The sequence below is a fragment of the Calliphora vicina genome, chromosome 2, assembly GCF_958450345.1.
Source record: "Calliphora vicina chromosome 2, idCalVici1.1, whole genome shotgun sequence".
Classification (NCBI taxonomy): Eukaryota; Metazoa; Arthropoda; class Insecta; order Diptera; family Calliphoridae; genus Calliphora; species Calliphora vicina.
The window spans coordinates 92,413,549-92,439,916 of record NC_088781.1 but is presented as its reverse complement, the minus strand read 5'-3'; the positions used below and the strand labels follow the sequence as shown (position 1 = coordinate 92,439,916).

Genomic DNA, 26,368 nt, shown 5'->3' with positions numbered 1-26,368 from the left:
CTTTTTTCACATTTTTATTCCCTATTATGTTGTAAATAAATCAATGAAATTCTGAAATTTGTTTAGCAAAATTTTTAAAAATTTGAAACTGCCGTTAAAAAAAATATTTTTTTTTTGATGAAGATAAATATTCATATACAAGTAAATACAGATATATTTTAAGTAAGAATAAACTTTTGTTTTAATATTTCTCAAAATATGTTAATTTTGTTCCTACATTTCTTGTTCTAGGGACCTGAGACACGTTAATGGCCTGGCGATTTTTTAATAACTTTAAAATTTTTTAACTAATTTTTATCTTGTATAACTTATTAGAACGACAATTATATACACATTTCGATTCTTTTAAAACTAAATTGCAAAAGTAATTATATAATGCTTGTTTTTCGGTGTCGAAAGAAGTTAGTCGATAACATTTGATGATATTCCTATAACAAATTCGATAAACAAATTTTTGTCTAGATATTGCCCACTGACGACAAAAAAATATATTTTAATTAAAAACTTGGATAATATGCATATACATATGTACATAAATATGCATTTTGAAGTAAAATATAACAAAATATGCACTAACAAATCGATGCCATTTTACAGCAAAATGTCCGATTCGGATAGATAATTAGTCGACATTGTATTTAGACGTTACAGAAAAAACATGAATTTGCATATAAATCCGCACCCTACTAGTAGATTCCATGTATGTATACATATATAATAATCTGTTAGAATAAAATGCTCTTCCTTATCGTTTAATTCAAATGCGTGCCTTATTTGTCAGCGTAAACTTAAGACTAAGATAAAATCAGTTACAAAGTAAATGCAATTCAAAAGTGTGAAAAGGGAATGAAACAATAAATGTCATAAAAAGAAAATAAATAAATAGTGTTGCCAATATTCGAAATACTTCGCATGTTCCAACACCTCCCCTCGAAGTATAGAGAATGGTAACATCAATGACATTCGGCTTAAGTCATTCCCAAGGCAGCAATACATTTGGAATGTTTCTCGGCACATAGAGCCTTCGTCAACACGTCTGCTGGCATATCTTCAGTTGGCATATATTGAAGGCTGATGTCGCCGCTTTGCTGTTTCTGCTTTATAAAGTGGTGTCGAACATCAATATGTTTCGTACGGGAGTGAAATCCGAAACTGGTTGCTAGCTTTTGAGCACTCTGACTATCATTAAATAATATTACAGTTTCGCATTCCAAACCGATCTCGTGTAAAAGCTCTTTCAGATATAGAGCCTCCTTTGTTGCTTCTGATATGGCCAAATATTCAGATTCTGTACTGGATAGGGAAACTGTTCGTTGTTTACGCGCCTCCCAACTTACAGCTGCCCCTGACAAGATAAAAGCGTAACCGGAATATGATCGGCGGTCTGTCAGGTTAGCACCCCAATCAGCATCGACTACACCATAGAGTTGGGTATCATCTTGTTGATACATTAGACCACAATTCAATGTGCCCCTCAAATATCTTAAAACACGTTTAGCGGCCTGCCAATGTTCCTCATTAAAATTCGTATTGAATTGGCTCAAGAAATTTACAGAGTATGCAATATCCGGGCGAGTGTTAACTGCTAAATACATCAGCGCACCAATAAGATTTTGATAGGGATACTTCGACATGACATCTTCATCGACGTCCTTTGGTTTTTCAAGTTTACAATTCGTCATCATGGGAGCCCGGATGGGTTTACATTCACTCATATTATATTTTTTCAATATAGATTCAGTATAATTTCGTTGGCTTAAATATACGGTGCGTTCATCAATATTCTGTTCGAATTCAATTCCCAGACATAATTCCACGGGCCCGAGATCTTTCATCTCAAAAGATTCGGCTAGCGATTTCTTAATTTCATCCACCAAATATTCATCATTAGAGGCTATTAATAAATCGTCAACGTATACGGTAAGAAGTACAATTTTCCGATCTTCTTTTAAAACGAATAAGCATGGGTCATGCTTGGATGGCTTGAGCTTAAGTTCCTTTAATTTTGTTGTCAACTTCTGGTACCATTTTAAACCGGATTGTCTAAGACCATATAGTGCTCTTCTTATTTTACATACAGGATACTCACAGTTTTTATATGCGTCCAGCCACTTTTTCGCATCATTTTTGATTTGTCTGGATTGTTCTGTACAAGAACCAATCGTCTCACCGGCATTTACTTTCTCCAACACGTTTACCAAATTTTCAGGTATCTCCATGTACACCTCTTCGTCCAGTTCACCATTGAGGTAGGCAGTAACGACATCCATTTGATGGATCTCAAGATTTAGTTTGGCTGATAAAGCAGACATTAATCTCACCGACGTTGATCGTACTACTGGAGAGTAGGTCTCAAAAAAATCCTCTCCTGGACGCTGTGAGCAGCCCTTGGCTACCAGTCGCGCTTTTCTCTTGTTAACATCTTTCGTTCGAAATACAAAACGATTACCAATTACTTTTCTATTATTCGGACGTTCAACTATCTCCCACGTACTATTTAGTAATTGAGCGACGTATTCATCCTCGACTGCTTTAATCCACGATTCGTCACCATTTTGCATTACCTCGGCAACTGTAGCTGGATCCTCGGAAAAAGCTAAGTTGCAATCTTCAAAACCTTCGAATTCAGAATCACTATCACTTTGGTGATTTTCCGTTGAAGTCGTTGGTGTGTTTTCACGTGGTGGTTCTAAATGATCGGCCTTAAGTTCAATCACATCTTGCGAACCATCGTTACAGATATCTTCGTATTCACTCTCGAAATACATTTCGTCCAATATCTTTACATCACGGCTTATTATAATATTGCGTTTTCTGGGGGACCATAAACGGTAGGCTTTGGCTTCATTTGAGTAACCCATTAAAACACATTCCTCTGATTTGGAATCGAATTTCCCCTTCGAGATACCCTTAATCAAAACGTATGCCTTAGCACCAAATACATTCATGTGTTTGAGTGAAGGAGTTTTACCAGACCATAACTTATAAGGTATTTCACCATTTAACGATTTCGTATGGCATCGGTTTCTAATGTAACAGGCAGTGTTAATTGCCTCAGCCCAAAACTCTGGTGGAGCACCAGCATGCTTCAACATGCACCTAGACATCTCGAGGAGCGTCCTGTTTTTGCGTTCAGATACGCCGTTTTGTTGTGGTGTATGGGGAGCACTCAGACGCCTAATAATTCCATTGTTCTCTAAGTATTTATCAAATTCACGGTTGCAATACTCACGGCCATTATCCGATTGCAGCATCTTAACTCTCTTACCAGTGAATGTTTCAGCAGTATTCTTAAATTTTCTAAAAGCATTTAGTACTTCAGATTTCTGTTTGAGTACAAAAATTTCACAATATCTTGAGTAATCATCAGTAAAAGTCACGAAATATCTTGCTTCAGAATGGGAGGGAATTCTCATTGGTCCGCACACATCACTGTGGACAATCTCCAATACGTCCTTAGTACGTTGATCACTACTCTTCGCTTCACGAACCTGTTTTTCGGTAATACAAAGTTGAAAGTCTTTCGTTCCGGTTAATTTGCATACCATGCACCAAATTCTCCTTCGCCATATTTTTCAAGTCACGTTCGTTTAAGTGGCCCATTTTAAAATGCCACATATCAATATTGCTCACACTATTTACTGCACCAGCAAAATACTCAGAATTCACAAGATAATATAGATTTCCAATACGTTTGGCCGTTAATATAATTTCCCCGTTCCCTATTATATGCGCCTCTTCTCTATAAAAACAAACATCATAGCCTTTATCCGTTAATTTTGAAATCGATAGCAAATTCTCTCTTAAATCCTCAACATAAAAAACGTCATGTACGTTAATACGCTCTTCACGGCCTCTCTCATTTAAACAGAATTTCATGTTGCCAACGCCAGTTATCTTCGCTGTATTCTCGTTTGCCAAATTCAGCGTCTTTTCTAATTCTTTGAAATTAGAAAATTCGCCTCTGCTTGCACTCATGTGCGACGTACTACCACTATCAAGACACCAGTAACCGTTTTTACATAAAGAAATCATTGTTGTCTCTGTTGTGTTATGCATTGCTCTTTCTCCTACATGGCATGAATCTGCTTGTCTCGATTGTTTTGTTTTGCAATTTCTCGCGAAATGCCCAACCTTGCCGCAATTAAAACAAGTAAACTTTTTCTTCTCGTTTGTGTTTGTTGCATTGTTGTTGCTTTTATTTTGTTTCTTGTGCTTCAATAAATCATCACCAACAACAACATTAATTTCCTTCAGCTTTGATACGGCATCAAAAAAATCATTTAAATGTTCTCTAACATTTTCACCGTCTTTCATACGGGCCAACGCTACTCTTTTCAGGAGGGTGGCTTTTCGGGCTGGTCCTTTTGATTGGAATGTACTCTCCAACTTTTGCCACATTTCAAGGGAAGTTACACAGTTTGATATGAGTCCTAGCTCCGATGGCGAAACTGACAGCATTATGTCGGCACCTGCTTTCTGATCACATTCCAGCCATTTTAGGCGATTAACTTCTTCAGTTAAAGGAGGGATGGTTTTCCCACCACTCGCATAAGCCCACAGGTCATTCTTTATCAGGATAGCTTTCATCAGAAGCTTCCAAGAATCATAATTATCCGCGTTCAGTGGTTGTATACGACAAACCGCACCCGACATTTCTTATTTCCTTTCGAAATTATTTTACACAATTAAAATAAAACTTTATTAAACGACCGTCTATTTCAAATTTATTCGCGTAAGGCTCTCTGGGCCCATAACCTGTTAGAATAAAATGCTCTTCCTTATCGTTTAATTCAAATGCGTGCCTTATTTGTCAGCGTAAACTTAAGACTAAGATAAAATCAGTTACAAAGTAAATGCAATTCAAAAGTGTGAAAAGGGAATGAAACAATAAATGTCATAAAAAGAAAATAAATAAATAGTGTTGCCAATATTCGAAATACTTCGCACGTTCCAACATAATCTTCCAAATCGAAAAGCGAACAAAAATTTGGCCACCCGAGGCCACCTTTGGGGTATTGTGTTTCGACCACCTTGTTGTTTTAAGCCCAAATTCAAAACTTAAACTTATCAGCACCTCCTCTATAGCCATGGGAAATTCGTTTAGAAGTTACAGATTTATTTCCACTTTTTTTCAGTTCCTCCACTGTGCACAGGACAGTTGTATAGGGGCTAGGAGAAATAATGGACCGATTCTATCCAAATAAGCTTAGTTCTTGGGGCAATATAAAAGTTAAGTTAAAAGTTTGTGCCTAATTTTATCGACTTATCTTTAAAATTGCGACCTGTAGTCAACAATTTGTTGGCGCGATATACCTGAACCCATGATCAGTTTTTGGATCAGCAATTGTGGAGAGGCAAGTTGGGGCAGATTTTTTTTGCTTGATTCTGTAAGAGGACAGATAGGGTTATCTACCTTTCCTTGCTTTCCTATATATTTTTATGTACAATTAAAAAATACAAAATTTCAAAATAAGTTCAAAAAAGATATACATACATATGTATTTTAAAACGTTAATTTTGTAAATCACGTCACAAAGTGATATTTATGTGGAAAGCAAAAACAAAATTTCAAAAATTTTAAAAATTTGTTTTTGTTTTATATACAAATTCTTAACAGAACAAACGCACCAAAATTCAAGCGTTGATTTGCCTTTCATAATTTGAAAATTTTATATATAAAACAAAAACTAATTTTTCAAATTTTGTTTTTGCTTTCCATATAAATATCACTTTGGTGACGTGATTTACAAAATTAGGGCCTAAAACTTTTTTTCTGCTAACGCGTTTTACAATTTTTTTTAATAAAAAATATATGAAACTACAAACTAGTAAAAATTTCATGAAGATATTGCATTAAAATAATGACAAACATTTAAATTTGAGCTACGCGCCTTGGCATGCTTATGTATTATAAAAGTCTGCAATTACAGTGAAGTTTCAGGTTACTTTATAAAACTGTCGATTTTTTTAACACACCCGGTCTCACAGACATATATGTCACCATTGGAGGGTTAATACAATGTACACAAACAAATAATTAAAAAGTGTTATTAATGCAAGATACACGATACAGATTGTTGTGAATTAAGCAAAAGTGAAAAATTAAATTCGCTATATGATAACAAAATTCAACAAACTTTAGTAAACATATTGCTTTGCAATTCGAAATAAGCGTTTTTTAATCTTAAAAAGATTTGCATTCGGCATTTTATAGCCCATTCACATGCACTTGATTACACAGGACAACAAAATCACTACACAATTTTGATGTATTGTGGTTCCAGTAGTACAAATGTGGTCCAAATTTTAAATTCTATGGTTTCGGAGTTATAATAACAAATTGAAGCAAAAAATATATTTTTTTTTCGTGAAAATAGCTAATTTTTTGTTTTAAAAAACTCATGAAAAATCGAAAACGGCAGAACTTGTTCAGGTTTATTACTTTATTAGAAACCCACATATAATAGCAACAAAATAAGATATCGATCATAAAAATCGATTGATTATTTTCGAATTAATTCACAATTAAGTAAATTCACTAATTTTCAGAAAATTGTATGTATACAAATTTTCACACACTGACTTTTTACATAAAAATTTTGAGAAAAAATTCTAAAAAATTTAAAATGTAGCTATTAAATTGCACTAAAACATAAAAACTACACATATTTTTTATATTTTTTTTTGATATTTTGTTTTTGTTTATTATTTTGTATATACTTCAATTATATCCTAACAAATACAAATTCATACATTTAAAAATGTATATTAATATCTGTTGATGTCAAACGTAGTTCTCAAGTCATTCTCAAACTAAACCAGCAAAATTAACTTCAAATCTAAACTCAATTTAAGGTTGATTGTAAAAGAAAATTGATAATTTTATATTTTTAATTTGAAATCTGAGCTACATAAATGTTCGTTGGTATAAAGTTATATCAAAATGTTGCCACTGTTTTGCACTGAAAATAAAGGATGATTCCAGTATTTGAAATGATTTCTGACCTAATTTTAATATAATCAAGATAATTCTATTAGATTTTGTTTGAAAAAATGTATGCATATAAAATCACATGATAATAATATGATTTGTAGATTATCGAGTCGATTTTCAAAATCGAATCATGTGAATGGGCTATTATTCACTGGTAACGTTTTCAAAACGTCACTGGTAACAATTGGAGAAAGTAACTGGTACTTATAATGTCGTTCTTTCACACTTTTTAGTTCATGAACTAACTAGTTCAATTGAAAGATTAGGTACCGTGAAATAGCTCCCAAATGAAATAACTCCCAATGAAATAACTCCCTATGAAATAATTACCATCAGAAATGAAATAATTCCCAAACTTGAAAAATGAAATAATTACCAAAGGATAAAATGAAATTACTCCCAATAATCGGCGGTTTCATAATTTTAAAAATATTAGTCCCAAAAAAGCGAAATAACTCCCAATGAAATAAATCCCAATAGAAATGAAATAATTCCCAATTCGAAGCAATTTATTTATGTAATCTAAAATAAGGAATTTCAGAAGTGCACTTATTCTTCGCTTACCAAAAATTTTTTGCATTGCGGGCATATGGCGTAGCGCAAAGTTTTACTCCTCTGGGATGTGTCAAAAACTGGCTTCACTTAGAAAAGTTTTTTGCATTGCCGGCCTTCGGCCGGGCGCTAAAGTTTTCTCCTTTTTTTCGCTCTGAAAAGTTTTTTGCATTGCCGCCCTTCGGCAGGACTCTAAGGTTTTCTCCTCCGGGGTGTATCAAAATCTGGCTTCGCTCAGAAAAGATTTCTTTCATTGCAGAAAGGTTTTATAATATTTCAGAAAGCCGATTTTCATTTCGCACCAGATTAAGAAATCGTTGCAACCTGAGAAAGGACGACGATGTAAAAAGAATCTTTTCTTTTCACTTAGAAAAGTTTTTTGCATTGTTCACTTAGTTCAACTTTTGAAATATGAACTAAAATGATCCAAAAGTCTGCACTTGTTTATAAAAATACATTTTTAACAGTATTCTTATTTTTATCTTAATATTTCATTAACCAATTAAAAACCAAGACCATTTTAAATTAAACATTTTTTAATTCATTTATTTATTTAAACTAAAATACGGTCAAGCAACATAGAAAACTTAAAAAACGTGTTTTTGGGGGCTGTACCCGTATGGGTACAATGGCGTAAACTGTAAAGCAAAATACTCCAGAATATTTTCAAATCTTCTGCGTTGAAGGATAAATAGAGCTTATTAGCTTGCAATGCACAAATGCAAGTTTGCTAAATGGTTAAACAAATAACCTTTTCCCATTCAAGTCTGAAATAATATTGAACTCATTGTCCAAAAAAGATAGTTTGAGATATTTGAATATCGCATGGTCTTATTGAGGGCGCTGTTTATCATAGACGCTGTTAGAATTAACATCAACTGCATTATTGTATAAAGTGTAATTTAATTGTATTATTGTGAATTACGACTATATAAACTGTTGTTGTGTAAATTTTAATAAATAAGGAGTTGTTACAATTTTAAACTACTACTTTATTTGCAATCAAAAGGATCCAGTTTTTTTTAAGGATATAAACCACCGTTTTTAAAAGGATTGCAAAAAAAAGCATGAAGTTTGAAGAACTTAACCTTCGCTTTACCAATACCCACCCGGGTGACCACTCGGTTTTTGTTAGCTTAATATTTTTTTTCATTTTGTTTCGATTTAAATAAAATTTAGACTCAATGAACAAATTTTAGAGTTCTATATAATTTAATAAAAACATTTTAAACTTTTTATAAGGTTTTTTCGATTTTTTAAAATTTTGTTCATCGGATACGAGCCCTAACCACTATTAATTCGTACACCAAGAATTTTTTGACAAATCAACATTCAAAACTGCATATTTTAGAAAATATTGTTGGCTGTACCTCAAAAATTATATTTTCTGAAAAGTTGTTTTATTTTCTTTAAATTTATAAAGAAAAATCTGTACATATTGAGGTAAATATTTTAAAAACACAAACTAAAGCTAAAATTCATTATTTTTATAAAAAATTATTTGGCCACTATTAATTCGTACAGTGTATAAATTTATCATAAAGTAGCACCAACAACTAGATCATGTCAAAAAATTAAAATATACCGTTATAATAAGAATAAAGAAATGTCAAAGAACAAAAAACATAAATTTTGTATCTTCTTTTCATTAAATTGTAACTATTTCTTAACAATGGCACGTGGTAAGCTAGTTTGCGAAGAAATTCGGATTCTAATTGTTAATAAATTCAAATCGGGTAAGAGCTATGGCGAAATATCAACTGATCTTAATCTTCCCAGATCAACAGTGCAAGGCATTGTTAAAAAATACGAAGAATTTGATAATTTTAGCAACAATGTTGCAAACTGAGGGCGGGTCTCAAAAATTACGTCTCGCGACAAAAGAGCTTTAGCCGCTATAATCAAACAAAATCGTCGTAGCACAGTTAGAGACATAGCATCAAAGTGGGCTGAAACGATCGGAAAACCCGTAAAACGTGAATGGACGCGTCAGCAAATGAAAAATATAGGTTATGGTTTTTATAAAGTAAGTTTAACATTCACTCGGTGTCGTTAAAAATAATTTCATGACATTTGTTTATTTAGGCCAAAGAAAAGCCCTTACTTACAGCACTTCAAATGAAGAAACGTTTATTATGGGTAAAAGAAAAGCGTTCTTGGGTTCAAAGGCAATGGGACACCATTATTTTTAGCGACGAATCTAAGTTTGACGTATGTGTCGGTGATGCTAGAAAAAGGGTAATTCGTAAAAGCACAGAGGCATATAATAAAGACTGCTTAAAGCGCACTGTTAAATTCCCAGCTAGTCTTATGGTGTGGGGATGCATGTCCTCAAAGGGTGTTGGCCAGCTTCACTTCATTGATGGAATAGTAAATGCAGAAAAATATATTAAAATATTACAAGAAAATCTCCTCCCATCAGTACCAAAACTAGCCGACTGTGGCGAATATATATTCCAACAAGATGGTGCATCTTCCCATACAGCAAAAAAAACAAAAAAATGGCTGCAAGAAAATGGAATAGAGGTCTTGGATTGGGCCTCGTCTAGCCCAGACCTGAACCCCATAGAAAATCTCTGGGCCATCATGAAAAGGAAGCTGCGAAATGACCCACAGCGTACTGTTAGCGCATTGAAAGACAAAATCCAGGAAATATGGGACTCAATAACTCCTGAGGAGTGCAAAAATTTAATAATAACAATGCCAAAACGAATAGATGCTGTTTTAAAAAGCAAGGGAGGCGTAACACAGTTTTAAATATCAAAAGTAACCACTGTACGAATTAATAGTGGTCAAATATTTTTTATAAAAATAATGAATTTTAGTTTTAGTTTGTGTTTTTAAAATATTTACCTCAATATGTACAGATTTTTCTTTTTAAATTTAAAAATAATAAAACAACTTTTCAGAAAATATAACTTTTGATAATAATAAAATGATATTTTCTAAAATATGCAGTTTTGAATGTTGAATTGTCAAAAAATTCTTGGTGTACGAATTAATAGTGGTTAGGGCTCGTATATGTATAGAAGTGCAGTATCACCCGGTGGGTATTGGTAAACCTCGTACATAAAAAACCTTTGGTAAAGCGAAGGTTAAAGTGGACGAACTCAAGAGATAATTGTGTAAGTTGGAATTGCCGACAGCAGGTAATAAAAATAGTTTAAAGCCTCAGCACTAATATAGGCGTTTAAGATACTAAAATACTACTAGTGTTATTTCATTATTTACATAAAAATATTGGCCCATAATCATAGTCAAACACTAAAGTCGGTTCTTTTTAAAAACAACTTTAAAATAAAAAACAGCTTTTTATTAATTTGCAACCATAGTCAAAATTAAAGTATGTTTTAAATTGAACCGACTTTAACTGGGTGCCACCGCAAATGTAGAAAATGTTTTCATACAATATACAACAAAAAACAGACAAGTGGCAACGCTGAACAGCTGACATACAAAATTAAAAAAAAAAATACAAAAAACGTAAACAATAAAAGTAACCGGGACATCTAAAGAAAGAAAGTTGTTTGTTGTGGAAAAATGGAAAAGATAAGATTAATATCATAATTACGATATTTTGGTACTAATTTTATTGATAACTGTTCAATAATTGCAAAATCTCTACCAATATCTTGTAACTTAAACATTTTGTACTTTGTGACGAACTTTTTTACTCGGCGAAGAACAGCAGATGCTGTTGTTAAACGAGTTAAAAACAACTTCAGCTAGTTTTATATTTAGAGTCGAATTCAGCATCAGAAGTACACTTTAACATGTCTATGATAGACCTAAAGTCCACTCTGTATGGTGGACTGCAACTAGAAGGAAGTATGTTGTAGAGGCACTGAACACTATATTGCACCTTCACATAATGGCTACCTCTGCCTGTAGCGCAGCGAGGCTTCAAGCATCTGGTTGTTGGAGATCGAGAACATATGGCCACGCGGGGATCTTGAGCCAGTTGCCTTCGATCGTTCTCCAACCATCTGACTATATTACTCCATACACAGACTTTGATAGGGTATTCAAGGTCTTAATTCCCTCCAGGAGTGAGTGGGGTAGGGGTAATCTCGTGTACAAATATGACAGGATATATTCAGACGGATCAAAAATGAGCTGTGGTGTTGGTTCTGGCGTCTTCTGTGACGAACCTGAGGTATGCTCTTCGTATCGTCTTCCGAATGAGTGTAGTATTTTCCATGCAGAAATTTTTGCAATCATGGCAGCTTGCAATACACTACATGATCATAATACAATATAGGTATTTTTGTCGACAGTCAGGCGGCACTTCTCTCACTGAATGCCTACACAATTTCATCTTCACTAGTTAGGCAATGTAGGAACTCTCTGTCAAGGCTAGGTTGTCTATCTGACATTACTTTGGTTTGGGTACCTGCGCACAGGGACCACTACGGTAATGAACAGGCAGACGAACTAGCCAGAATGGGATCTACCTTAGATATCTCCAATGCGGTCTCAGTAGCAATTCCACTGGGGACTATCAAAGGTATCATTTTCAGACATTTTCTTACAAAGGCTGAGAATAGATGGCGTAATTTAGACACATGTAGGGTAGCCAAGTGTATGTGGCCATCCTTTAACGAAAAACGTACTATGCAACTGATAACCCGAAATAGAAGGGATATATCAAGGTTGCTGGCAGTATTAACGGCAAGGCAAGCACGCTAATCGCCTGGGACTCCCTTTTAACGACTACTGTCGTAATTGTAAGGATAGGGAAAAAGAGGAAACGATTTTCCACCTTCTCTGCGAATGCCCAGCTCTGAGTGTCAAGAGACATAAATTCATGGGCAACTATACATTGACCAACCTTTGTGAGGTAGCCGGGTCTAAACTCAATGATCTACTGAGATATCTCACAGGTTGGGTCTAGCTAGCATATTTCAGTTACATTGCGATGTAAACGACATTATATCTGACGAGTGGTGTGGTCTCATCAAAACGGGGTTCCTTCGACTCTACTTGATTGTTCGCACGTAGTGAACTACCACTTAAAACAACCAACTTTATCTATTATAGATAAAACAGACACTGGTCGAAACATATTTACATTATTAGAACCCACCCCTTTGGGTATTGGTACAATTTTATGAATTTTTAAAACATCAGCATATCATTTTACCAAGCTCAATCATCTTACCAAACATAACCGAAATTATATCTGCAATTTTGTTTTTCTTGCATAATCACATTTTAGGTGTTAGTTATTCTATTATAGCCAGAACTCTTATTCATTGATATTGAATTTAAAATATCTTCAATACAGTTTTTATTAATGTTCCAAAGGTTCTCTACGTATCAAAAAAGAACTGGGGGCAAATTACGGCATTCGATATCGAGTGCACGTTCGTGTAGAACAAATTTCGATGGCCGCAATGTTTTGGATCACGGTAGTCGATCGTAATTTATATTACCTACTACTATTTTTTACTTTGCTGAAGCATACGACAATAAGAAAAACAAAACAAAAAAGGAAAACAAAATAAATAAATTTGTGATAAATTGTTAAATTGTGAAAAAAATGCAGAAAACATTTAATAAAAATGGATTCAAATGTTTTTTTTTGTATTCCTCATCATCGGCCAGTGAAAAATTTCAGAATGTTTTATACTTTGATTAGCACAAAGTACCATGTGTAATGTTGTGAAAAACGTAAACAAAACAAATTGTGGCCCAAAATTTTACAATTTTAAAATAAAATATGTATATTTTTTACACTTATTTTGAGAAAATATTAGAAAAATTCGTATATTTTCATTTATTTATTATTTTACTTCATTGTTTTGGTTGATTTGTTTAGTTTTACCACTAAACGGCAGTGTTTGTTTCTTTTCGATAAGAGATTACCAATCGAGTACAACTTCGAGTAAATACGTTTCGATAACGACTGCCGTGATCCACGTTAACTACATTTCGATGACAAAGTACTCGATATCGAATGCGGTGATTTGGCCCCTGAAAACCATGACTTTATCATTTGTAATGAAGTTACTATCAACTGAACTAATTTGTTGTGTAGCTTGAGGATTTCTTCCCAGCGCACAGTGGCCGAAATACCCAATCTAGCGGCGCTTTGTTAATGACTTCAAAAACATAAAAAATTGTGAATGATTTTTTTTTTTTTTAATTTATATATATTTAAATATAATCAATTCATTAAATTTTAAAATTTGTTTGTTTTTTTAAGTATATGAGTACTTCCATATATAACCAACCAACAAAATATACGTTTTGGACCTGGCTAGGGTTCGGGGTTTCCCGGATAATTTAATTTCCCGGATAATTTAATTTGTTTGTTTTTTTAAGTATATGAGTACTTCCATATACAACCAACCAACAAAATATACGTTTTGGACCTGGCTAGGGTTCGGGGTTTCCCGGATAATTTAATTTCCCGGGAAACGGAAATGAAAACTTTCATTTCCCGGGAATTCCGGGAATGTCTTTTTAACTAGAAAAATAAGTAAAAAAGAAAATTATTTTATAAAATTGTGTCATTTTATTAAAAAAAAAGAAAAACAATACATTACAATTCAATTGTACCCACATAAAACCAAAAAAAGTATGTTAAAATATTTGGAGATCACTTGTTACTATAAAATTAAATATTAGCGGTATTCATGATATAGTAGAGTAAAAAGAGCAAAAGTGTCACAAAATTTTATAAATTGTGAACGTATCTTTATAATTCGAAGTCGATTAAAATGTTAATCGGATTTTTAATGCACTTTTTAGATTCTTTCTTTTGATTTTTCTGTTATATTTTTTTTTATATAAAATATACATATTTTAAAATGAAATTAATTTCAAAACAAAAATATGAAATTCAAAATTACCTCATATAGTTTAAAAAGAGTAAAGCAGTAAAAAAGTAGTTCTGATGTATTTTGTTTTCTGCTAAACTGCACTTTTGCTACTTTGCTATAGAAAGTACTCTACATTGTGAATACCGCTATTATATATTATATATTATATATAAAAATAATGTTATATGTCCGTCATAGAACTATTTTTTAAAAAATTGATTTGTCAAAATTACTAATGCATTCAATAAGTCATTCGACGAGAAAACTCTTTCGCTTTAAACATGTGTTGGCTTTATCGTTATTAAAGCATTATAAAGACAATCAAAATGTATTCTCCGATTGCTACTTGCTTCAAATAAATCTAATTCCCGCTTAAAACGTTCAGCATTTGATTTTAAATGTTTAGGACTTTCATTTAAATATTGATTGAATATTCTAATTGGTTTTTAAAATTTTTCTCAACCTCATCATCAACGCTTTGAACAGATGAGGGAACATTGTCATCGTCAAAATCATACTTAAACAGTCTTTCGTTATTGGACATATCTTTGTCAATTTTTATGCAACGACACTCAACAAAATCTCATTTTAAAGCTAATGAGCTTCCTATTAAAGTGGTTTCCAAGAAGATTTTTTACGTTAAGGGTCAAAGGTCATATTTACTAAATCCTTGGTTTAAGATGAAATATCTTAAAAACTTTTATTTTTTAAAAAAGTATATGTTTATTTGTAATACCTCTTTTATATGTACATACATATATGTTTTTTGAGATATTTCATCTTAAGCCATTGATTTGGTAAATATGGTTATACATACATATTTTAACCCAATATGTAAAATATAAACAAATTTAAAAATGTTAGAATATTTATTTTCATTATTTTTTACAGTTTACAAGAAATACAAAAAGCTATTTAGAGTCGGAGCTTTCAGAATTAAGGCTGTTAGGGAGGTCATTTATATTAAAAAGAAGCTGCTTGACCCCATCATCTATTTTGATGTGTTTGTTGGAGTATATCGAGGTATTTTTAGATTTAGATGTAATAAAAGGATCCGACGAAAGGATGGAGGCATATAAAACATAACTTTTAAACAACCTACACATGAAGCCTTGTAAAAACCGATTTTATTTAAAATCAGAAAGTGTATGTACCAAATTTCTAGACTTTTTCTTGGATAGGAAAAACTACACCACTGCTTAGTTATTTTATTGTGCATGGTTTTCACTCAGTAGTACTATATTATTTTCTGTTTTTCTAAAAATAAACATGCAATAATATAAATTGGCAAATTGAGATAAAGTAACTGATTATTTGTTTTGTTTGTTTATTTAGTTTGTTTACTTTGTATCAGATTATATGCCAGCCATTACTAAACTACTTATATGTAATGCAGGTGGTATGTACTAGACATTGAAAAGTAAGCTGTTCAGTAATTTCAAGTCATTATTCCACACAAAATTGGATTGCACATCTAAAAACCCTTTCACAAAGGACATTTTCTTTTTCCACTGTTAAGCACTGAAACATACAATCACAGATCACAAACTAATTATTTTTGTTTAATAAATACCTTTTAATTAAAATTAAATCGCAAATCTTATTCAACAAAATTGCTCTTGAAAAAAGCAAAAAAATTGTTATTGCACATACTGAAACATGTTTTTAGTTTGAACGCTTACAGCTGTGCGAATATTGGGAACAAAAGAAAACAGAAAAAAAAATCCGTTGAGGTTTAAATATTAAAAAAAGAAAGTTTGGCGAACTGTACAGCGCATTGTTAAGAAACCTCCACGTTTTCTTAATATCACCACCGATTTGTTTGAAATTTCGAGAATAATAACTATTCATTAAATTTCTATATCCATTCAGCTTTTCAAATATAATTTTATCATTTTCTTTGAGTTCTAACAATGAATCAAAGTTTTTTGTAATTCATTTGGTGTACACTTTTCACCCGCGTCAGACAACACATGTATTTATTGTTTACATTGTTCAGAAGGATTATTAAAACTATAGAGTTCATCTAATTTCTAATCATGTATAGAACCAAACTCAGCATAGTCAAATGTATAGCATGTTTTTAATATATATTTTCATTGAAACATCGGTTAACTTTTCTGACTCCGGCAACAATGTACAACACGGTAACCTGGTATTGAATAAAAATTAACAAATTCACGATATTAAATTTTATTAAAAAAATCATAAGATCTCAAATTTAAAAAAATATTTTGAATTATTCACAATAGATATACAAATGTATATTTAAAATATATACTTAATTAGGTGACATAAACGAATTATGACCTTTTTCAGCATTTTCCACTTTCATCTTCCTAAGGTAAATTTACATTCATTGTATTGACGACTCGACTTCTTCTAGATGTTTTAGAAAATTTTTTTTTCGACGCGTAGTTTTTCTACGTTGGTTTTGAAATATTTTGTTCGGTACAATTTTTTTTAGTTATTTATGTTGTTTATTGTACATATTTAAGAAATTTTAATAGCAATTAATGTAGTAGTAGGGTAAGTACGGATTTTCTTAAACCGAGTACAAAATACTTGATTCAAGTACGGATTCATCAATCCCAAAAATCTTAATTTTAGCTCTCCCTAAGTACGGCCGAGATTAAATTAATCTTAAAATGAGCTTGTTTCAAGAATTCTAAACTGTAATAGCAAACTGTAACATATCTGTGGGCATTATTAAATAAAAGCCTTCAGTTGACCATTGATCGTAAGTTGGCAACGCTGTTTGAATTCGAATATTCAGTTAAAGAACATTGCAGAAAGTACAACACAGATGGCGTATGTATTAGTAGGATCTAGAATATTCGAACTTTGACAGTTAAAGAGCAATCTAGAGTGCAGATGGCAGTGTTATAAATAGTGGCAGAGGTTGCAGTCGTTACTGAGTTTATCAGAGACGCTTTTCGAATAAACATCAATAAAGTGTGTTGTGTTTTTCAAGTAAATTCGTGTACATTATAAATTGTGTCTGTATTTCTGCGAATTTACAAACGTGCATAAAAAACACTGAGTGACTATTTAATTCTGTTGTTGTACATTTTAAATAAATAAAGAGTTGTTACAATTTTCAAACTACTAAACGCCTTTTATTTGCAATCAAAAGTATACGGTTTATTTAAAGGAAATAAATAAACGTTTTGAAAAGGTTAAAACAATTGGTGTCAGAAGTGGGATTGCAAAATAATAAGCATGAAGTTTGTAGAACTAAATGTTGAACAACTCAAGAAAGAATTGAGTAAGTTGGAGCTACCAATAGCAGGTAACAAGGCAGAATTGTAGAATAGGCTGATAGACGAATTCAAGCGGCGTAATATTGACATCGGTGCTTACGAATTCGAGTATAAAGAAGAAATGGAAGTTTCTACCCGTGCAACAACAAGCAGCATGGATTTATCCACAATGTTTGCTGCTATGATGGAGAAATTTACAGAAGTTAAAGCCGAAATTCAAGAAACTTCTAAAGTAAACATCGAGAAGCTTCTAGCTGAACTTCGAGAAACTTTCAGAGTAAACAACGATAAACTTCTAGCAAAACTTCAAGAAACTTCTAGAGCCAAAGACAAGAAAATTCAGAAAGTGTCTGATGTTATTAACAACAGAGTGGATGGCATTGATAAAAAGGTGTCGGACTTAGAAACAGAATTGAATAATGTTGAATGTAAAAAAGAGTCAGTTTTAGAGGCTTTAAATGAGAAACAATGTAAAACCAAAGTTAAATGCTATAACTGTGGTAAAATTGGTCATATTCAGCGAAACTGTAGAGCACCGAGAAAGCGAACCAGATATGTTTCACCATCAACAAATAACCAGCTGGCGAATCATCAAACATTACAGGAGCCACCTTTAAGTGGCTTATAAATTGTGTCTGTATTTCTGCGAATTTACAAACGTGTATAAAAAACATTGAGTGACTATTTAATTCTGTGGTTGTTGTATATTTTAAATAAATAAAGAGTTGTTACAATTTTTAAACTACTAAACGGTAGTTTATCGTTTAATACGGTATTTGCAATCAAAAGTATCCGGTTTATTTAAAGGAAATAAACAAACGTTTTGAAAAGGTTAAAACGTAACAATATAATCCAAAAATCGAATGTCCGAGATTGAATTAATCGCAAAATGAGCTTGTTTCAAGAACTCTGAACTAGATTTAAGTACTTGATATAATCCAAAACTAGGATTGATTTAAGCTCGAATTCGTACTTGATGTAAGCCAAATTAAGATTGATTTAAGAAAAACACATTATTTTTTATTTTTAATAAATTTTATTTTTTTTGTTTTAAAAATTTAATATTTAGTAATATTTGCAATATGAGATAAAACAAAAGAAATATACAATTCAACAATAATATTACCTTACTTGAAACTCGTTTCCCACGGAAGTCATCTTCTTCAATTAGCCAGTTGTCAACTTTGGATTGGACAGAAATTGTGTCGTCATCGATGCCATAAGATTTGTTAAATTATATTTGCAAAAATCAGTATTATTAAATGCTTACCTGAATTTGTTCCACTTAAAAGCTTCTTCCTAAATACGATTCGAATACCCAGAGGAGGTATTGCTTCCTTAATGTTTTCACCTTTCATATATTGCAAGCTGTTGTAAAATGTACAAACAAATGATATAATATGAAAATTTTTTATAAATTCATTTATAATATTAATTATACAATATTAAAGATTTACCCCCATATCCATAAACAATTTTCAAAGGTTTATAAAATAATAAGGGTCCTCATGTAAACGCTTAAAAGCCTCGCAAACTGTGCAATCTGTGCATTTTTACACTCTCGCAAATGAAATGTCAAAAATGTATGGAAATTCGTTTGCACAACTCCGATAAGTTTGCGCGACAATTTAGACTCGCAAACTTGAATTTATTGTGCATTTGATGAATCAGCTGCTTTTGTTTACTTTTATTTATAAGAAATAAAAATCAAATAAAATATAAAAATTTTGTGCATGTGAAAATTGTGTAACTTTGGAACAGAATGATTGTATTAAATGACATTGTGTATGAAAACATTAACCAACAGCTAGAACATAAACAAAGTCCTCCAAACTATGTATACCACCGTTTGTTCCAAAGATTTAACTTTCATTCAACATTTTAAAATTAAAATTTATACAATTTGAAAAAAAATTATTAAAGCAAATATAAATTTTCTGTATAAACTTGCACAAAATTGAAAAGGTGGGTTCATGAAACATGTCGCGCAAATTTGCCCATTTGCACAAATGGGAAACTTAAGCGTTTAAATGAGTACCCTTAATATTTCCATACAAAATTCGTTTTATAAACCTTTGATAAATTTAAAAATTATTAATATGAGGATAAATCATTAATATCGTATAGTTATTTTTATATTTTTTCTAAGTGACTGTACTTGTATTTTTGCAATAAGAAACATAATTTTAACTTGTGGTACAAAAATACCATCAGTTCAAGGACAAAAAGCAGTTATTTATACTAATACACACATTATAGTGGCAACGACGCTATCAACAAATTGTGCACATGTAAATACATATATAGGTGTTTGTGTGCCTATAATATAGACACACAAACATCATGCACGATAATTCTTAAACTAAGAACAAAATGCTTGTATTATTTGTTTACAAGTGCACATTTTGTTGTTTGCGTCTTAAACACCTGTTTCTAAACGATATGCGCAACTACATATGAATGTATGTGTGTGTTAGTACAAATGAAAAAATATTTCTTATTGAAAAAAATTTGTACGTACATACCACGTTGTGCCGTTTTTTTTTTTTTTTTTTGAAGAATTTGTCAGCAGTCTATTTATAAAACAGAAAAATGAAAACATGTAAAAAGAAACTTATTCAAAGTTTTCGATTGACTTGCTGTATTACCCAGTCGGACTTTGTATATATAAAGTATGAGGGCGCTATAAGTTAGCTAAGAACTGACTAATTAATGATTAGGTTTTACAAGTTAACTTATAGTTAATTTAAATAAGTCATTCTACATAAGTTTAAGCTAACTCACAATGAGCTAGCTTGTGGTTAGTTGAATTTTTTTTTTTATCATTGTTTTATTTTATATTTTAATTTGGTTGGTTTTCATTTTCTCGCTGAATATATAGGAAAATCTAAGTACCCTGCGGAAATCGGTCAACCCGTTTCCGCAGTTAGTGTTGACATCAAAGTGTACACTTCTTTTTATATATTAGATTGTACTTTCGAGTGACTACGTTCATTTTCTACTTATCGTATCATTTAATAGATGCAGTTCGAGATAATGTAGATGAAACCAGACAAAGTAATTAGAAATGTGCTGAAATTAATAAAAAGCGACATTTTTAAGCCGTTTGCGTATGTGGTCCACCTCAAATTTCTAGACAAACTAATTAAAAATATAAACAAAACAAATATATACAGTTTTAACTGTCATGATCATGAAAAAAAAAATATAGAACTTATTTTTTCTTATTTGCTTTTTACTCTCTTTAATGCTTGTTTATTTCTGCATCAGCTTGATGCAAAAAAGTTAGCTTAGTCAAAAGTTAGCTTAATACTTATCGAGATGAAGTCAGTTGTTATAATAAAATAGCTCATCTATGCACAATTTTGCAGTTATGTTGCTATTTAATCTCGCTACTCTCTTTAATGTTTGTTTACTTCTGCATCAGCTTTGAGGGAGTCAAAAGTTAGTTGAATACTTATCGAGAAGAAGTCAGATGTTTTAAAAAACAAATAGCTAATCTCTGCATCAATATTGAGTTACTTCAGAAGTTAGTTGTAAATGAGTTAGCAATAAGTCAACTTGATTTTGAGTCAGCTCATAAAAGATCTATATATATAAAAGTGAATGTGTGTTTATATGTATATATGTATGAAATTTTGACTGTATGTTTTTCTATATCTGGAAGGAACAATAGGATACTTTTTGTTTTGAATTTTCAAGTGGGCGTGGTACCTCCCATACAAAGTTAATTTTAAATATCAAATATTTTGGAAACTATAATAGCTATAGTCCTCAAATTTTGCCAAAATGGGAGTAGAAGCCACAGAGGGCGTGGCACCTCCCATATGATGATAATTAAAATCTATTATATGAGATACAATAAGAGATAGAGTTCATAGATTTTGCACGGTTATTCTATCATCAATATTAATAGTTAGGACAAGAATGGGCGGACAATCAATAGTGGGCGTGACACATACCATACAAACTAAATACTAATAATCATATCTATATGTATAATTTTGTATGTAAAGCAAAAATGGGCAAACTAGCAAAAGTGGTCGTGGCACCTTCCATAGATATAATGACAAATTATATATAGGGAAAGCTATAGCAACTATCAATATTAATTTTTAGTACAGAAGTTTGCGGACTACCAACAATATTAAGTAAATGTTAAAATTTGTATACATTTGAAACCCTTATATATGTATATATAAAAGTTAATGTGTGTTTGTTTGTATGATTGTTTGCGTATTTGTAATGGCACTCGACTTACAGTAAGGCAATTAATGAACAATCTAATCGGAGCGACCGAATTATAACTTCGGAAATCAGTTTCCTATTTGCTTAGTATTTGCAATGACAATTAATAAAGCTCAAGGTCAGTCTTTGCAAGTTTGCGGACTAAATCTAGAAAATCCATGTTTTTCACATGAACAGAAACTAGTTTCAGATAGACTAACCCCCATTTTCTCAATATCTGGTTATCGTTTATCGTAACGATAAACCTCCAATTAACATTTTTTTTGTATGAGAACTGTCAGTTTATCGTCACGATAAAAAATAACCAGAGATTCAGAAAATGGGGGTAAATATATTGTAAATCTTTACGGTACGTGTAGCGAAGCACACCGGGTTTTAGCTAGTGTTTTATAAAAAGAATAACTGCATTATTTATAAATAAATCACAATAATAAATAAATTATAGACTTACCTTTTAAATACGCATAAACGCTGGGCTGATGAAACTCCTGGAGAAGCTGGAGAAGGAGGGTGTCTTCTTTGTCCGGAACCACTTCTGCCTCATTCATATTTGTTTCACACAACACAAAAAAACACAAAAGACCGAAAACAATACAGAACAACACGGAACGCACAAAATAGACTGATGAAATTGCTTGTTTATTCATGTAACTAACCGACAGCGGGAGTAGAAAATTACTTTGACAACAGCTCAGAGAGTAAATTTTTATACTGGGAAAAACAACCCGTTTTAGGACCATATCCAGATAGAGTCATTTGTCAGTGGCAATCGCGCTCCTTAAATAAGTAAGTAACAAAGTAAAGACAAAACTAAATATTATAACTGTGGTAAAAATCGGTCACATTCAGCGAAAGCACAAAGGGGAGAACCAGATATGTTTCACCATCAAGAAACAACCAGCAGGCGAATGATCAAGTTACAGCATTACTTTGGCTATGGGACATAATGTCATGAAATGGCGAAATGTTGAAATACCCCTTGACGACGGATATGAGAGCAAGTCCAGGTAAGAAAGCTAGTGTTCGTTGAGCATCAACAATTGCCACCGCAGTCAGAAGATTTGGTATGGGTCCGTGAGGTAGAGGAATATTGTATAGACAATGGTTTGTGGGTGTTGGAACCAGCAGTTTTGAAAAGAACAGTGCAATGAGAAGATCATCAGGCCGGGTTCCAAGATGGGTGAATGTGCAGTGAAAATTGTGAGAAAGATACTGCCAATGAATTCGCCAAAAGAACTTCATGAATTCGTTCGGAGACGAATTAAAATGACCTACTACCAAATGAAGACCAGACTACAGAATCACTGTAAATAAGAAATTGGACGACGTGGTTTATTAAATACGGAATAATACCGATATAGTGAATTAAGGTTGAACATCTTAAACGACTAGCTGCCCACGGTAAAGGTGAATCTGTGCCTATTCGCGACGAACAGGCTTAAGAGGGGGACAGTGTTACGAAATTGCACTATCAATTTGAATCTAGGTTGCAACATCATCATGTTTATAAACATGTCCATTAGTAGAAGTTTATACTTATCAACAATGTTGATAGCACTCAGTTATTAGCATTGTTTGTTAGTATGGCAACACTAAATTAATGTAGCTACTTGAAAGAAGATGGCGCTATGTATGTGAATTATAAATGTGTATTTGTATAAAAAATACATGTGACCATAATATAACTATTACAAGGTAGAATCAGTAGAAAAGTAAGTTCTCAATTTTTCATGACCTTGAATTGTCATACATATATAAAATAAAAAATAAAACATCAAAAATTAAAAAAAGTTTATTAAGTATTTTTGTGAAGGAATCAATTTAACTATTTAACCATATAACAATATGTGAATGAAATGTGCTGTCTGTAAATGTTCATTTGAACAAAAGGATATGCGGTTTTTAAAATGTCCTGAACAAAAAATTAAAGAATGGAGTACAGCTTGCGGCGTTGAATTGAAGAAACACTCCAGGATTTGTATGTCCCATTTTGATAACAGCGATTATATTGAGCTTCATCAAGACTAAACGCGTACGTTTAAAGCCAAATATACTACCTTCTCGTGAGCCAAAAATTGGAGTATGCAAATGTTTTTTAAATGTAAACAATTTTTAAATTTTCTTTATTTTTATTCATATATTTTTTTCTCATTTTCTCATATTTGACATAACAAGGCATACAATTTTAAACTCTCCCTACTGATTCTACCTGGTTATTGTTGTATCATGCATGTGACTATTTAAACTGTTGTTGGGTAAATTTGAATAAAGAGTTGTTACTATTTTAAATTGCTTTTATTTATCGTATTTAAATGATAAAAACTTAACAATACACAAAATTTTTCTGACATAAACGAAAGCAAGTAGGAATACTTAATTTGAGTCATATAAAAAAAATATTTTAAAATTAGTTATTTTTTTAAATTTGTAAACCATTAGTTTTTAAATGTTTAAATTATTAGGCTTTTTTTGGGAAACAAACGTCAAATTCGTCACAAAAAATTTACAAAATTGTCATAAAATCGCCACAACTTAAAGGATCAATCAGTCGTGCCATACCATATCGCCATAGCCGTAAACATAGCCATAACATAAGCATTTTTTACAATACTCGATTTGTGGTGCCATAACCATAAACAGCAGTTTTTGATGTTTTCATTTGTTTATTTTGAATTATGAAAAGAAACAAATGAAAAATATAAATTAAAATTCACCAAACAATTCAGCAACTATGAAAAATAAAAGTCAAATGATAAAAATACAAAAAAAACCTTAATTTATCAATCAGCTGTTTATGGTTATGGCAGAAAACCAAAATTCAGTTGATATATACGGTTACGGTTATGGTCATGGCGTTATGGTATGTCACCAATAATCATATACAGTGTTGTCCATAAGCTTGGTTCGAACAGCTGTTTTATATGGTTATGGCTATGGTACGTCTAATTGAACCTTAAATCATGTTGTATTCATTCAATTCAATTTTTTATTTATAAAAATATTATTTATTTATTGATAAACAAACAATTCATCAGCCTTTAATCAATAAAAGATTTAAAACTGTATTTTTTTAAGGTATCAACAGATGACAATATAGAGTATTAATATTTGTCCAAAACGTATGTATCATAATAAAATTTCATCGTCTTAACAAAAACTGTATTAAATTTTCAAATAATACAAATAATTTTTTGATTTACGAATGGTATTCATAAATTTCTTGACATACCGGATGGGATAAATAATATTTTAAATACCTATATGAAAACTGTTTAACAATTCTTTTTTTACAGAGTTGGGGGTAATGCACTAAATTTACAGTTTCCACTAAAAGTTAGTGATAGTGCAAATTTTTTCACTATCACTAATAGCTATTTAGTGGTGAGTTGAAAAATAAGCAATAGTGGTAGTGGTACAAGAAAGTTTTTCACTAAAATTAATTTAGTGATAGTGAAAAACCTTTTTTTGCAGCTTAGTGCAAATTTTTTTTCTCCACTAACAGGATAGTGGAAAAATATAATCATTCACTAATGTTAATGGAACTCAAATAAATATCATTATATTGAATTATTTTATACTTTTTTATTATTTATTAAATTAATTAATACTAATATTAAAGTAGTAACCAAAATAAAAAAACAAAAGGAAATAGTAATATAAAAAATAAGCAAGTTTCATCAATATATTAATACTAGCTAAAACCCGGTGTGCTTCGCTACCCGTACCATAAAGATTTACAATATATTTAGTCTATCTGAAATTAGTTTCTGTTCTTGTGAAAAACATGGATTTTCTAGATTTAGTCGGCAAACTTGCAAAGACTGACCTTGAGCTTTATCAATTGTCATTGAAAATACTAAGCAAGTAGGAAACTGCAATCGATTAAAATCAAATGGCATTTCCGAAGTTATAATTCCCAGTTATAAAGGTCGCTCCGATTAGATTGTTTATTAATTGCCTTACTGTAAGTCGAGTGCCATTACAAATACGCAAACAATCATACAAACAAACACACATTGACTTTTATATATATGGGGGATTTCACGTCAAGTGAACCAACTTTTAAAATCGATGTCTTCCGATCGGGATAAAGTTACACCAATATTAGACCTATTGGATAGTAATTCAGACACAATTTTTCAACAAGATCGGTCCAGAACTCTCTGAGTTAGAGGGGGTCAAAATTTGACATTTTGGCCAATCATGTGATTTTTCTCATCCATTACCTATTGTTCTTAGCAAAATGTGTTCCAAATAGTTTAGCTATTTCTTCAATATTTCGAAAAAAAAAATTAAAAAAAAAAAAAAAATTTAATATTTTTTTTCAGAAATCAAAAACTTTTTTAACTTTTTTTTCAAAATGGGCCCTTTTTTTCTTAAAATAAAGCTTAGATATTTTCCTTGAAGACCTTTTTGGTCGCTTAGTGGGATGCGAGTTTGATATTTATCAAAAAAAATGTTTTGTAACTCAAACATGCAAT

General features: G+C 31.6%; 1 protein-coding gene across 3 annotated transcripts in view; it reads right to left on the bottom strand.

Annotated features, from left to right (window-relative positions):
• Hasp (Hig-anchoring scaffold protein) overlaps positions 1-26,368 on the bottom strand; it is a 278,761-nt gene that overhangs the window by 230,242 nt on the left and 22,151 nt on the right. The gene's annotated exons all lie outside the window — the stretch shown is intronic.